The sequence below is a fragment of the Neofelis nebulosa genome, chromosome 9 (assembly GCF_028018385.1).
Source record: "Neofelis nebulosa isolate mNeoNeb1 chromosome 9, mNeoNeb1.pri, whole genome shotgun sequence".
Classification (NCBI taxonomy): Eukaryota; Metazoa; Chordata; class Mammalia; order Carnivora; family Felidae; genus Neofelis; species Neofelis nebulosa.
The window spans coordinates 112,397,068-112,411,189 of record NC_080790.1 but is presented as its reverse complement, the minus strand read 5'-3'; the positions used below and the strand labels follow the sequence as shown (position 1 = coordinate 112,411,189).

Below are 14,122 nucleotides of genomic sequence, written 5' to 3'. Positions count from 1 at the left end.
TGTCCCCGAGGTGTGGGGGCTAGGATGGCACCTGTCCCCATGGTGGCCTCAGAGAAAGACTCCCCGAGGAAGTGATATCCAAGCTCACATTTTAATAGTAACAAAACTAATGATTAAAAATCGAATCCGTGTTCTTACTACATGCCAGGAACTGTTTCGGGGGCTTGATGCATATGAATTTATTTAACCTTCATAACGACTCAGTGAAGGAGACACTATTATTCTCTCCATCTTCAACCTGCCTCACGGCGCAGCCAGGGCTGGGCACCTTCACTCACACAGGCACAGGCTCTCTCCTGAGATCAGGATGGAGGGAATAAATGTTCAGACGGTCTCACAGGGGTGGAGGGGTCCTCGGGGTCCTGGGCTGTGTCCCAGCCAGGTAATTTCTGCTCTGACACAGTGGCCGCATGTCCCAGTTATCAACTGCTGTGTAACAAACCAGCCCGTAACTTAAGGCTTAAAATCACGACGACCGTTATTTTGCTGATGAAACTGCAGTCTGGTCAGGGCTGCGTAGGGATAGCTCATCTCTGCTTGACTTGGGGGAGCAGAGACAGCTCAAAGGCTGGGCCGGGGACATCTGAAGGCTTATCCACTCATGGTTCCGGCCATGGATGCTGGCTGTTGGCCAAGCACCACGCTTGGCTGTCAGCCAGGACGCCCACCTACAGCTTCTCCACGTGGCCTGGGTTTCCTCACAACACAGTAGAAGGGCAAGCATCTCAAGAGAGTCAGACGGAAGCCATTTTGCCCTTATGCCTTGGGGTTAGAGGTCATCCAGTGCCACTTCTGCCACATCCTGTTCGTCAAGGCACTTGCAGAGTTCCTCCAAGTTTCAAGAGGAAATAGACCCAGCTCATGATTAAAAAAAAAAAAAAAAAAAAGGTGCAAAGATTCTGGAAGAGCTTGGCGGACTGAAAATATCGCCATAGATATTTCTGGAAAGACACAATCTGCCGTGCTGTCTCGGGCTGCCTACTTCTTGACCCTCTGAAGACTCGTGGAATCCCATATTTCCCGATGTCTGCTCTGTGTCTTACTATCTTCTCCAGTTTGCCCTTAATTTCTACCCCATCCCCTTTGCTTAAGCCGACAAGGATCAGTTTCTTCCGCTTGCAGCGAAGAAGTCTGATTCATGGAGACGCTGAGGCAAAAACGACCTTGTCCTGGGACACCCCGGGAACAAAGTGAAGGCCAATGTGCCCAAAGTGTCTTGTAGCTCACTACCTTCTTGATATGGGTCAGCAGCCTTAACCTTCAGTCTCGAGATGGTAACCGACAAGGGAGATTCAGAGGCCAGTACCTTGACCCTGACCCCTGCAATAGCTTCCCCTTCATGTTATCTTTGCCTCTGCCACAGGCCTAAGAGACTGTCCCCGCAAAAGATCCCTGGTCTCCTCTTCATTGGCGAGGCTTGGTGGGTTACGAGACTATTTCCCAAACCGAAGCAGGCAAGGTGGAAAAGTGGTTGTGGTAATGGGGGTGCTTGTGTGAGCCGGGGTTCTCCCGAGAAACAGAACCAACGCGATGTATATATCAGACTCGTCTGCCTCCAGAATCACGGGAACCAATATTTTAATCAACTGTATTCCTGTGGACTCTCATCGAACAATCCAAACCAAATTTATTTTTAATTTACATTTACAGTCCATAAACATGAAATATTTAGATGTCAATCTAACAAAACGTATGGATTTCCATGCGGAAAACTAAAAAATACTGATGAGAGAAACCAAGGCAGATTTAAATAAATGGAGAGACATCTCTTTTTCATGAATGGGAAGATTCAGCAGAGTTAAGTCAGTTATCCCCAAATTGATATACAGGTTTGCAACTCCCATCAAAATCTCAGCAAGAAAACTTGATAAATTGGACTTCATCACAATTCAAAATGTGTGCGTCCGTGAGAGATCCTGTGAAAAGAATGAAAGACAAGCTACATACTGGGGGGAAAAAACGTTTGCAAACCACGTATCTGACAGAGAACTAGAATCCAGGATACATAAAGAACTCTCAAAATCCAACAGTAAAAAGCAATCTAAGAAAATGGGCAGGGGCGCCTGGGTGGTGCAGTCGGTTAAGCGTCCGACTTCAGCCAGGTCACGATCTCGCGGTCCGTGAGTTCGAGCCCCGCGTCAGGCTCTGGGCTGATGGCTCAGAGCCTGGAGCCTGTTTCCGATTCTGTGTCTCCCTCTCTCTCTGCCCCTCCCCCGTTCATGCTCTGTCTCTCTCTGTCCCAAAAATAAATAAAAAATGTTGAAAAAAAAATTAAAAAAAAAAAAAAGAAAGAAAGAAAATGGGCAAAAGACATAACCTTTTCGATGAAGAGGATATACAGATGGCAAAAAAAAAAAAACAAAAAAAAAACAAAAAAAAAAAACAAACATGAAAGGATATTCAATATTATTAGCCACTAGGGAAATGCAAATTAAAACCATAATGAGATGTTACTATATACCAACAAAATTGCTGATGTTTTAAAAAGGTGACAATGTTGGGGCGCCTGGGTGGCTCAGTCGGTTAAGCGTCCGACTTCGGCTCAGGTCACGATCTCATGGTCCGTGAGTTCGAGCCCCGTGTCGGGCTCTGGGCTGATGGCTCAGAGCCTGGAGCCTGCTTCTGATTCTGTCTCCCTCTCTCCCTGCCCCTCCCCATTCATGCTCTCTCTCTGTCTCAAAAATAAATTTAAAAAAACGTTAAAAAAAAAAATAAAAATTTAAAAAAAAATAAAAAGGTGACAATGTCAAATGCTGGTAAGGAGAATCTTGATCACTCTTACCTTGCTGGAATAAATGTAAAATGTTGCAGCCACTGTGGAAAATAATTTCGTGGTTTCGGAAGGAAGGAAGGAGGGGAGGGAGGGGAGGGAGGGAGGGAGGAAGGAAGGAAGGAAAGAAAGAAGGAAGGAAGGAAGGGAGGGAGGGAGGGAGGGAAGGAGGAATGGAGGGAGGGAGGGAGGGAGGAAGAAAAGAAGGGGGAGGGAGAAAGACGGGGAGGGAGGAATATGCCACTAAGATACAAGCAAGCAATCGCACTCCTGGGCATTTATTCCAGGAAGTGAAACTTGTGTGTATATAAACATCTGTGCGTGGATGTTTAGCAGTTTTATTTGTAGCAGCCCCAAGCTGGAAACAACGTAGATGTCCTTTAATTGCTAAGTAATTCAACAATTGGGGCGCTTCCATGGCTCAGTGGGTTAAGCATCCGACTCTTGACTTTGGCTCAGGTCATGATCTCACGGTTTGGGAGTTCAAGCCCCACATGGGGCTCTGCACTGACAGTGCAGAGTCTGCTTGGGATTCTCTCGCTCTCTCTCTCTCTCTCTCTGCCCCTCCCCTGATTGCTCTCCCTCTCTCTCTCTCTCTCTCTCAAAATAAATCAATAAATAAACTTTGAAAACAAAAACAAAAAACAGGGGTCCATCTATAGCATGGAATACTACTCAGAGATAAAAAGGGATGAACGATGGATACCTACACAATCTGGAGGAATCCCCATAGAATTATGCCGAATTAAAAAAAAAAAAGCCAATTCTAATAGGTGACACAGTATAGGATTCCATTTCTGTAACTTTCTTGAAATGACAAAATTCTAGAAAGAGAGAACAGATTAGTGGTTGCCTGAAGTTAAGGAAGACTGAAGGCGAGAGAGAGTCAATGTGGCTATAACAGGGCAACACAAGCATCCCCATGATGATTCGAATGTGGACTCTCTGAACTCTGTCACCGCCAGTATCCTAGTTGGGATGCCGTCCTATAGTTTTGCAAGATGTTACCTTTGGGGCAAACTGGCTAAAGAGTACCTGGGATCTTTCTGTGTTGTTTCTTATGACTGCACGTGAATTATTATTATCTCAAAATAAAAAGTTTAATTAAAAAAAAAATTAATGGATAGAGGTTTGCTTTATTGTGTAGCATATCGTCCACTCTCAAGAATGTTACCGTGTGCTTGAGAAGGAGGTGTATTCTGGGGGGCGCCTGGGGGGCTCAGTTGGTTAAAGTGTCCGACTCTCGGTTTCAGCTCAGGTCATGATCTCACGGTTCGTGGGTGCGAGCCCCACATCGGGCTCTGTGCTGGCAGCGAGGAGCCTCCTTTGGATTCTCTCTCTCTCCCTCTCTCTCTGCCCCTCCAGCTCTCTCTCTCTCTCAAAATACATAAACTTAACCAAAAAACAACTGTGTATTCTGTTGTTGTTGGACAGGGTGTCCTATAGATCTGTTAGGCCAGTGAATTGATAAGAGCAGCTTTGGAGTCTTTGCTCAGAGATTGTGTGTATTGACTGTTGTTTTTTTACCCCTGGGCGGGGAGGGGGGGGGGGGAGGAGAAGGGAGGTCACATTTTCCTAGCGTGTGTGTGTGTGTGTGCGCGCGCGCACGTGCGTTGCAGGTCTTACAATTTTTACGGGAGACCAGACATTTTACATCAGATAATGCTCTCACACTGAATTCTGATCCCTCCAGGGAGAGGCAATTGTTACCGCTGTTTATTTGCTTCTTTGTGTCCTTGATGTGTTTGCCTGGATTCATCCTATGAAGTCTATTTCCCCTTGCATTGTGTGGTGACTGATTTCTCCACTTAGAGTTTGGGGGTGTTGTGTTTTTGATCCTTGTTTTTAAGTCTGACTTCTTAGAGGTCATCCCTGGGTCAGCAGATTAGTCAAGAGCTTGCGCTGAAACACCTTGAGCCACCTTGAGCGGAAGGGCTCCTAGTCTTTGCTAATGAATCTGTGGGTGGTTTCAGGAATGCAAAATTCGGGCAGTCTACAAGTGGGCCCCATCTTTTAAGTTCTGTGTTTACAACACCTCAGGGTCAACCAGCAGGGAACAGCTGGCCGGTGTGCCCTCTGATCTCCCTTTAGGTGCTCACAGCCTTGGGTATGACCTCAGCCTTCCAGCCCACAAGGGATTTAAGTAAGATCTTAATCAAGACCCACTCTGGCTGCCTCCTTCCCAGATATCCATTGTTAAATTTTTTTTTTTAATTTTTAAATGTTTGTTTATTTTTGAGAGAGAGAGAACATGAGCAGGGAAGGGGTTAGAGAGAGAGGAGACACAGAATCCAAAGCAGGCTCCAGGCTCTGAGCTGTCAGCAACAGAGACCAACTTGGGCTCCTACCCATGAGCCATGAGCTCATGGCCTGAGCCGATGTTGGTCACCTAACTGACTAAGCCACCCAGGTGCCCCTCGTTGTTAAACTTCTGGTCTACCAGTCTGCTGTTTGCCCCAACCAGTATGGACGTCACGTCTTAGACTGTGACGTGGGCCTTGCCTGATAGTTTGCCACTGATCTTGCTGTTGGGTTTGAGATCAACCCCGAGCATGTAGTTTTCTGCCCTTTTCTACAAAAAAATCTGGCCCTTTTACCCTTAGAGCTGCAATCCTCATGACCTGCCTCGCCCCGGTAGGACCACAGAGCTGGGGGTAGGGAGACCAGCTGCTCTGAGCTGAAATGCCGTGGATTCCCGTTGATTTTGCCGTCGTTTGCTAGATTTTCTTAAATAAATGCTTCTCAATTTGTGTCTATTTTAACACATCCAAAACCGAATCCCTGATTCCCGTCGCCTCCCACGGCAGATGGGAACTCCCTCCTTACAGCCTTTCAGGTCAAAAACCCTTTGGAATTATTCTTTACCCGTTTTTCCCTCTCGTCTCATGACATCCAAGGCAAATCCGGTCAGCTCCACCTTCGAAAGGTCCAGAATTCATATGCCTTTTGACTCCACCGCCAAAAGCCTACTCAGATCCCAGCCGTGGCCATTTTTTGCTTAGAATATTACCGTCGCCTTCCAGCTTGGTTTCCCTGCCTCTGCTCCTGCTTGCCTTCTCTCCTTCCTCCCCGAGGCCATCAGGGGAGCTTTCCAAATCTAAGTCACATCTTGTCATCCCTTTGTTCATACCCCCTCCATGGGCGCCCCATCTCACACAGAGTGAAAGCAAGGGTCCTCTGGCGCCCCCTTGGCTGCTCTCTGGCTTCTCCTATCATTCTCGTACTTACCACTCCTCCAGAGCCAGAGTCAGTGGATCAGTCAGGATCTACCATGATGAATCTGTATGGGGAAAGTATAATATAAAGAATTAATGACTCTAACGAGGGGTGGAGTAATTGGAGATTGGCTAATAAGAAATAAAGAGCCCTCCAGGGGCGCTTGGGTGGCTCAGTCGGTTAAGCGTCCGACTTCAGCTCAGGTCACGATCTCGCGGTCCCTGAGTTCGAGCCCCGCGTCGGGCTCTGGGCTGATGGCTCAGAGCCTGGAGCCTGCTTCTGATTCTGTGTCTCCCTCTCTCTCTGCCCCTCCCCCGTTCATGCTCTGTCTCTCTCTGTCTCAAAAATAAATAAACTTAAAAAAAAATTTTTTTTAAATTAAAAAAAAAAAAAAAAAGAAATAAAGAGCCCTCCAAAGAATTCTGGAATTTCATATTTAACAAGCAGCTGCTAGCCCCAGGGTGGAGAGAGCCCCAGGAAGAGCCCACTACCCACCCCCCCAACGCCCCACCCCCGCCAACAAGGTCGAGATCACGTCTACTGGGGAGAATATGCTATGGCTGAACATTGGCAGAGAAGTCCCTGTGGTGCTTCACTAGTGGAAGTTGCTGGAAATCTGCCCTCTCCGGGTGCAAGGGAGAGCCATTCATGGTGAGGTATCTCCCGCGAAATGCTCTTACAAAACCGCCCAAGAAAGGTGCCTGGGGAGGCTGCTGGTCACGGGGTGCTTGCTGATGGCCGGTGCATTGCAGGCGCCAGTGCTAACAAAGCCATCTTCCCTGCGGAAGCCTGGTGCTGCCGAGACCACCGGGGCTGTGGGAGCCGGGCCCTGGGGAAGCAATGGAAACTGCAGAAGCCCACCGAGAGCACGCCGGAAGCGAGAAAGCAAGCCCTCTCCATCCTGCAGTGTCTCTCCGGCGCCCTCTACTGACAAAGGTGGGTTTGGAGCCGAGATGGAATAAATCTGTAACTGGGGCTGTGCCCTTCTTGACGTTTTCTGAAAAATACAGAGCGCTCGGACCTCAGTGCCTTGGCAGTCGCTGTACCACCCACCTGGAACCCTTAGGGTCCATCCCCAACCAACACCTACCAGGTTGCTCCCTTATTCTAACAGGTTTCTGCTCAAACTGCTCTTTCTCAGAAGACGGTCCCTGACCACCCTAATGAAATAGTACCATGTTCACAGCACTTTGCATCTCCCTTTCTGATTGGTTTTCCTCCGTAGCAATTGTTGCCATTGGACATAATTTACTTACATGTTTATTATTTAGTGTCCATCTCCCTCTTGGAGAATGTAAGTCCATCAAGTACAGAGAATTCTCCTATTTTGTTCATTCTTATACCCAGCAGAGTTGAATAGAACAGTGCCTAGTACATAGGAGGCATGCAGTAAATACTTATTGAATGAATGAATGAATGAATGAATGAATAATAGTAAATCAGAAACATACAGAAAGAGGGGCACCTGGGTGGCTCAGTCGGTTGAGCGTCGGACTTCAGCTCTGGTCATGACCTCATGGCTTGTGGGTTCGAGCCTCATGTCAGGCCCTGTGCTGACAGCTCAGAGCCTGGAACCTGCTTCGGTTTCTGTGTCTCCTTCTCTCTGCCCCTCCCCCACTTGTGCTCTGTCTCTCAAAAATAAATAAATGTAAAAAAAAAAAAAAAGAAAAAAAAAGAAAAAAACCAGACAGAAAGAGTAGGGAAAATACCAGCCAGAGTCTCCTCGCCTAGACACTACCACAGTTAGCACAGTGGGAAGCTTCCTTTTACATTTTCCCCCAATGAAAATTTCATTTTAATTTTTATAGGGGCTTAACATGCATACAAAAATGTATTTATATCAAAAGTGTGCAGCATTGCTGCATTTTCACCAACAACCCACTTAGGTAACCGGCGCCCAGATCAAGAAATCGAATATTCCCAGCACCCTAGAAGCTCCCTTTGTGTCCCCGCCCGGAGTAACCATAATCCTAAATTGTGGAAGCAAAGATTAGTGTTTGTGCTTTATATGAATGGAATTGCACATATGTATCTTTTATTTGGCCCTGACTCCTGTCCCTTGACATTTCGTATAGAAGATTCATCTATATTGCTGCGAATTGTTGTAGATCTGTCATATTCTTTGATGTGCAATATTGCACGGTGTGGGTATACTGCAATTTATCTTTCCTATCTTTCAAACTGTATACTACAATTTATCCCTCTTACTGTCGATGGATAGTTAGGTGGTTTCCAGTTTGGGCTATTGTGTATGAATAGGGTTGCTATCTATCTACATTCTTGTGTATTTCTTTTTGTGAGCATATGCCAGCATTTCTGTTGGGTACACATCTACGAGTGGAAATGCTGGATCATAGAACATGCATATGTTCAGCTTTACCAGCCAGCCTCCCCACCCCACACCTCAGGGACATTCTCTTTCCTTCATGTCAACAAGCATTCCCTGACATAACACATGTGAAGCACCCAGCACTATGCAAGGCCCTCAATACAAGGCATTCTGGAAATGAGCATGTTCCTTCTTTGACTTCATGCAAAGCACTGTAGCTAATCCACCAGGATGAAAAAAACAAGCCACATCCTACGTAAGAGTAGCCAAACCCTGTAACTACAGATCCCACTCCTGAAAAAAAATATTCTAGGGTTATATTCAAAAGAAAAAAATCCCTTTACAAAGTTAAAATTGAAAGACTCAAGAACAATACTAATGACAAGTATTTACCGGCTTCCTTTGTGCTAACCTTATTATGTATATTATATAACGTCGTCTAATCTTCAGTGAGGTGCTGTTCCATCACCCTGTAATACAAAGTCCAATTTCATTTTTTTATGTTTCACTGCTAACAGCTTTGAAGCCCACAAGAAAGCCTTTGGGCTCCCTCCCTTGGCACGTGTGGTCCCTCTCAAGGGACCCTCACCACAGCCCCACCCTGTAAGCACAATAAAATGGGACAGTCACCTCTCCTTGCTCTCTCAAGCCATTTTCACACCTGCTTAGGAGCCTGCCCGCTCTGCCACAAAAGCCACTTTATGTCAACAATAAAAATTTTCATATCCCCTTGATGCGTGTGTAGGGTCATCAGTCCCAGCTATTCAATCAAATTTGGATGGGAGGGGTGTCAATCCCCCCAGCAAGACAACACTGGCATTTTACAAATGAGGAAACCAGAGCCTAGAAAATTTATTTATCTTTCATTCATTCAACAACATGTGTTGAGTGCACAAAGCCATGGGAAACAACATGGATGAATTTCCTGCCCTCATTAGAGTGGAAAGTCTCTCACAAAAAAATAAATATATGAAAACATCACTATCCTTCCTTATAACTATTTACTAATTAAAACAAGCCTTTTTTTAAATTTATCAGATTGAACAAGATCTAACAATGTATCAACACACCGACTTGGCAAGGATGTCAGAAACAGGCACCTGCCTACACTGTTACAAACGGTGCAAGATAACACAATTGGAGGGTTATTTATTTGGTGTATCTATCAGCATTTTAAGCGTATCCATTCTCTTCTTTGGTAAGTAATCTACTTTCAGGAATTTATACACACGTACAGAGGCATGGCCCACAGCCAAAGAGGGGCAGGGCTTGACACTTCCTCCTTTGCTTAAATAAAGTGTAGTTTATCTCCGTGTGGGTCTTTGTAGAAAATCAGAACAATACAGAAGATGAGGAAGAAAAAAGATCAACCCACAATCCCAGCACAGGTGCAAGACTGAGCTCAGACACTGGAAGCTCCCTTCCTGACAGAGCAATGCTGCCTCCTGGTGGATTTGTTTTTAAGTACATTCATTATTCACCATTTTTAACTTTTAAAACGTACTGAATTTTTTTAATGAGGTAATGCGCTCACATGGTTCATAGTTTAAATGTTCTAAATGGTATACAGTGGGAACTTCCTTTCATGTCTGTTCCCCTGGGACTAGATTCCTTTCCCCACAGGCAACCTAACTGGCTGAGCCCAGTACACAGCTCCTCCAGAGGGTGTAGGCACACGCCCCCATTCAGTAAACGAGAACTTCCTTCTTTCTAGTGCCCGCCTTTGAATCATGAGTATTTCTCCTAAAAACTTACAAAATCCAAAGAGAAAGTATTTCTACACGCAATATTCATTACTGCCTGGTTGTAGTCATGAAAAATCAGAGATAATATGAATTCCCAAAATAAGAAGCATCAGGTGACATCCATCCATCATCATTCTTAGGACTTAGGCAATAACAGGAAAACGTCTATCACAAAAGTTTTTTTAAAGACATACACAAAAGAGGAAATTGATAATTTAAGCTGCCTGGGTAGCTCAGCTGGTTGACTGTCCGACTCGATTTTGGCTCAGGTCGTGATCCCAGGGCCATGGGATCCAGCCCCTCACTGGGCTCTAAGCAGAGCACGGAACCTGTATTGTATTCTTAGCCTGAGCTGGAAGGCATTCCCTCTCTGCCTCTCTCCCTCTGCTCCTCTCCCACACTGGCACTAAATAAATAAATAAACAAATAAAACCTACCACTTTGAAAAAAATAAAGAAAAAGAAATGACCCCTTGGAAATAAAAAGACCACAATGATATAACAACGATATACCATTTTCAGGAGTGTATTTCTTCTTAATGACAATTATCAATTCTCAGGAGGATTCTGTGAAAAGTGTAGTCGTGTGTTTTGGAACAGGGCAAATCAACTCGGGTTTTAAAAGTTAACGAAAACATTTACAACCTTTGACTCAGAAACTCCTTTTGAATTACCTAAAAACAGAATGATCTTTATGCACAAGTACGATCATCATGTTATTTGACAGTGAAAACGCTAAATGTCCAACTGCAAAGATCTGGTTAAGTAAACAGTGATATGTTCAGTGTTCCCTTAATGAGACACTAAAGTCATTATAATGTTTGCAAAGATCTGGAGATGTTCTGATGTTAAAACAAACAGAAAGTTGAGGCTATAGCAAGATCACAAAACCCAAGGAGGCAAAGATTCACGTTGAACGTTCAGAGTGCTAGGACAATTTTTTCTACAGTCATTCTTAAATGAACACTTATACAATTAAATATTCTTAAAAGAAACCAGCAGAATATATAAACTATGGAATAGTATGCATATGGGTCTGACCAAGAATTTGGATGTAAACCCACAGCAAACCTGGTTTTACTCTGTTGTCTCTTTCAATCCTCAAGCCACAGACCAATTTACTAACTGAACTAATGTTAGAAAGGCTTAATACAAACACCAGAGTTGAGAAAAGCCTACAGGCAGGTCAAAATGTACACTCAATCCCAAACCTCTTTCACCACCAGAGACACAGGAATTATCTTCAAGAGAAAATAGTTGGAATACCCAGATGCCTGACTGCAGACTTTTTTTTTTCTTGTTTAATAAATGGTTCCTAAGGATTTTTCTGCACAGAACCACACAGACCATACTTCAAGAGGGTTTTATGGATTTTCAAGGATAGTTTTAAGCATCTAGTAGTTTTACTTTGCTAATTGCTTGGCAATGCGAGACTCTATATAATTTTTCCTTTGTTGAAGAAAATGTTTTTTGTGTGGTAAAATAAGAGTCTATGCCTTCCAGCTCAGGCTAAGAATACAAAACCCTTCTGGGTCATACCTGGTAGGCAAATGGGAAGCTAGCCAGGGGAGGGGGGGTGGGTGCCTCAGCCTTGCTTTGCAGTTTGTGCAACTCAGGGTATAGGTTCCGGTGACATTGTCTGAGCCAGCCACTGAGTTTTCTGCCAAAATCTACCGCCAAGCACCTTACTCCTCGGCCTTTTCCTCTGCTAACATATCCCGCCCACAACAAAAAGCCTTGGTAAACTCTCCACAAAGAAAACTGTCTCTTCCTTCCTTTTTAATTCAGGCAACATTCACCCAACATTAACAATTAACCACTTTAATGTGACCATTAGAAGCCGACTGTTATTTAGTTGCATTCACTATGTTGTGCAATAACCAGCCATCTCTAGTTTCAAAACCTTTTCATCACCAGGTAGAAACACCCCATATCCACTAAGTAATCAATCTCTATTTCCCTTGGCCCCATCCCTACGCCCTGGTAGCTTCTAATCTGCTGCCTCTGTGATTTTACCTATTCTGGACATTTCAAATAAAAGGAATCTTATAACGTGTCCTTTTGATTCTGGCTTCTTTCTCTTTGCTCAATGTTTTTGAGATTCATCCAAATAGTGCATATCAATACTTACATTTCTTTTATGGCTGAATAATATTTTATTGAACGTAATATCCCAGTTTGTTTCTCCACTCATCCATCGACGGACCGTTGAGTTGTTTCCGCTTTGTGGCTATTATGATTCATGTACTGTAAACATTCACATACAAGTTTCTGTGTTGACATCTATTTTCATTTCTCTTGGGTATATACTTAGGAGTGGGATTGCCGGATCATATGGTATTTCTATGTTTAACTTTTTGACGAACCGCCAAACTGTTTTCCACTCTGGCTGCACCATTTTGTTTTGCCAGCAGAGCACAAGCGTTCATTTTCCCCCCATCCTCCCCAGCTCCACCTCTGGCCCTTTTTCTCCATGAAGGCCATCCAGTGGGTATGAAATGGTAGCTCATTGTGGTGTTAATCTGCATCTCTTTAATAACCAAGAATGTTAACCGTCCTTTTCCAGTGCCTGTTATCCATTTGTATATAGATCTTGTTTGGAAGAAATGGCCATTCCTTTGCTTTTAAATTGGGCGGTCTATCTTTTTACTGTTGAGTCGTAAACGTTCCTTACAGAGTCTGGATATTAAACCCAAGTCAGATCTAGGATTTGTGAATATTTTCTCCCCTTCTACAGACTGCCTTATCGCATTCTTGATAATATCCTTTGATGCACAAGAGTTGTTCTTTTGATATCAAATCGAAGAAACCATCACCAGACCCCAGGTCAAGATTTACCTGTTTTCTTCTAGTAGGTTTATGGTTTTAGCTCCTACAGACTGTTGATCCATTTTGAGTTAATGAGTGACATGTGGAGTGAGGCAGAGGTCTAACTTCATTCTTCTGCGTTGGTTATCCAATTGTCCCAGCACTGTTTGTTGGAGACTTCTTATACCAGCCATGCACGCAAGGGTTTGTTTCTGGATTCTCAATTCTATTCCATTAGTCTGTATGTCTATTCTTATGCCAGTACCGCACTGCTTGGATTACTGAAGCTTTGTACTAGGTTTTACAATCAGACATCAACTTTGAGCATTGTTCAAGATCGTTTTTGCTAATTAGGGCCTCTTCCTTATAGCTTCATGCGAACTCCAGGATCCGCTTCTGTTCCTGAAAGAAACAAACAGAAAGAAGCCACTGGAATTTTGACAGATACAGCACTTGAATCTGTGGACCACTTTGGAGAGTATTGCCATTTTAACAGTATCAAGTCTTCCAAGTGGACCTTTCATTCTATATCCTTACCTAATTGCTGTGGCTGTAACCTCCAGGACAATGTTGAACAGCAGTGTTAAAAGCGGGCACACTTACTGGTTCCTTCCACTAAAGGGAGAGTTTTCACTCCTATTCTGTTGGCTGTAGGTTTTTCAAATAAACCCGTCTATGTTTACAAAGTTCCTTTCTATTCCTTATTTGCGGAGTGTCTTTATCACGCGTGTCAGAATTTTGTCAAATGTTTTTTCCGCATCTATTGACGTAACGATTAGGGACTTTTTTCTGTTAATGCGGGGTATTCTGTTGTGTGTTGAACCACCCTCACGTTCCTGAAGAAATTCCTAACACCCCAGTAGTGCATCACCTTTTTTTTTTTTTCAAGGGCTCCTTTGCATCTAGAATCGTCTTCCCCCAGACAGTAACCTAAGAGTAGCGTCCACTTCCTATTTCTGTAACCTCAAAGCTTGATGTACTAAGCACTACAGTCCTGCTCAGTGACCATCAACTGAACATGGACTCTAGGGGGAAGAAATCACGGAGCCCCACGACTTAGGCTATATGCACGGGTGACGGTGGGAGAGTCATACCAAAACTGTTCCTCTTCCAGTGGGATTGTTTTTCATTTTTACTACTTGCCTCCTACCTTATCATATAAAAATGAATATAATCTCAAGTAATGCACAAGAGGCTATCAAGGAGTGCCTTCCATAAAGGATCTGCCAACTCACAACTGTCGCCAAGGGTATGT

At 44.2% G+C, this 14,122-nt stretch overlaps 1 long non-coding RNA gene across 1 annotated transcript; it reads right to left on the bottom strand.

Annotated features, from left to right (window-relative positions):
• Positions 1–72: 72 nt before the first annotated feature.
• On the bottom strand, positions 73–13,652 carry LOC131485526 (uncharacterized). The gene is made up of 3 exons (XR_009248888.1): positions 12,191–13,652; positions 5,999–6,050; positions 73–1,916 (listed from the first exon to the last, which is right to left on the bottom strand). It is a non-coding gene; the product is annotated as an uncharacterized LOC131485526 (long non-coding RNA).
• Between the last annotated feature and the right edge of the window lie 470 nt (positions 13,653–14,122).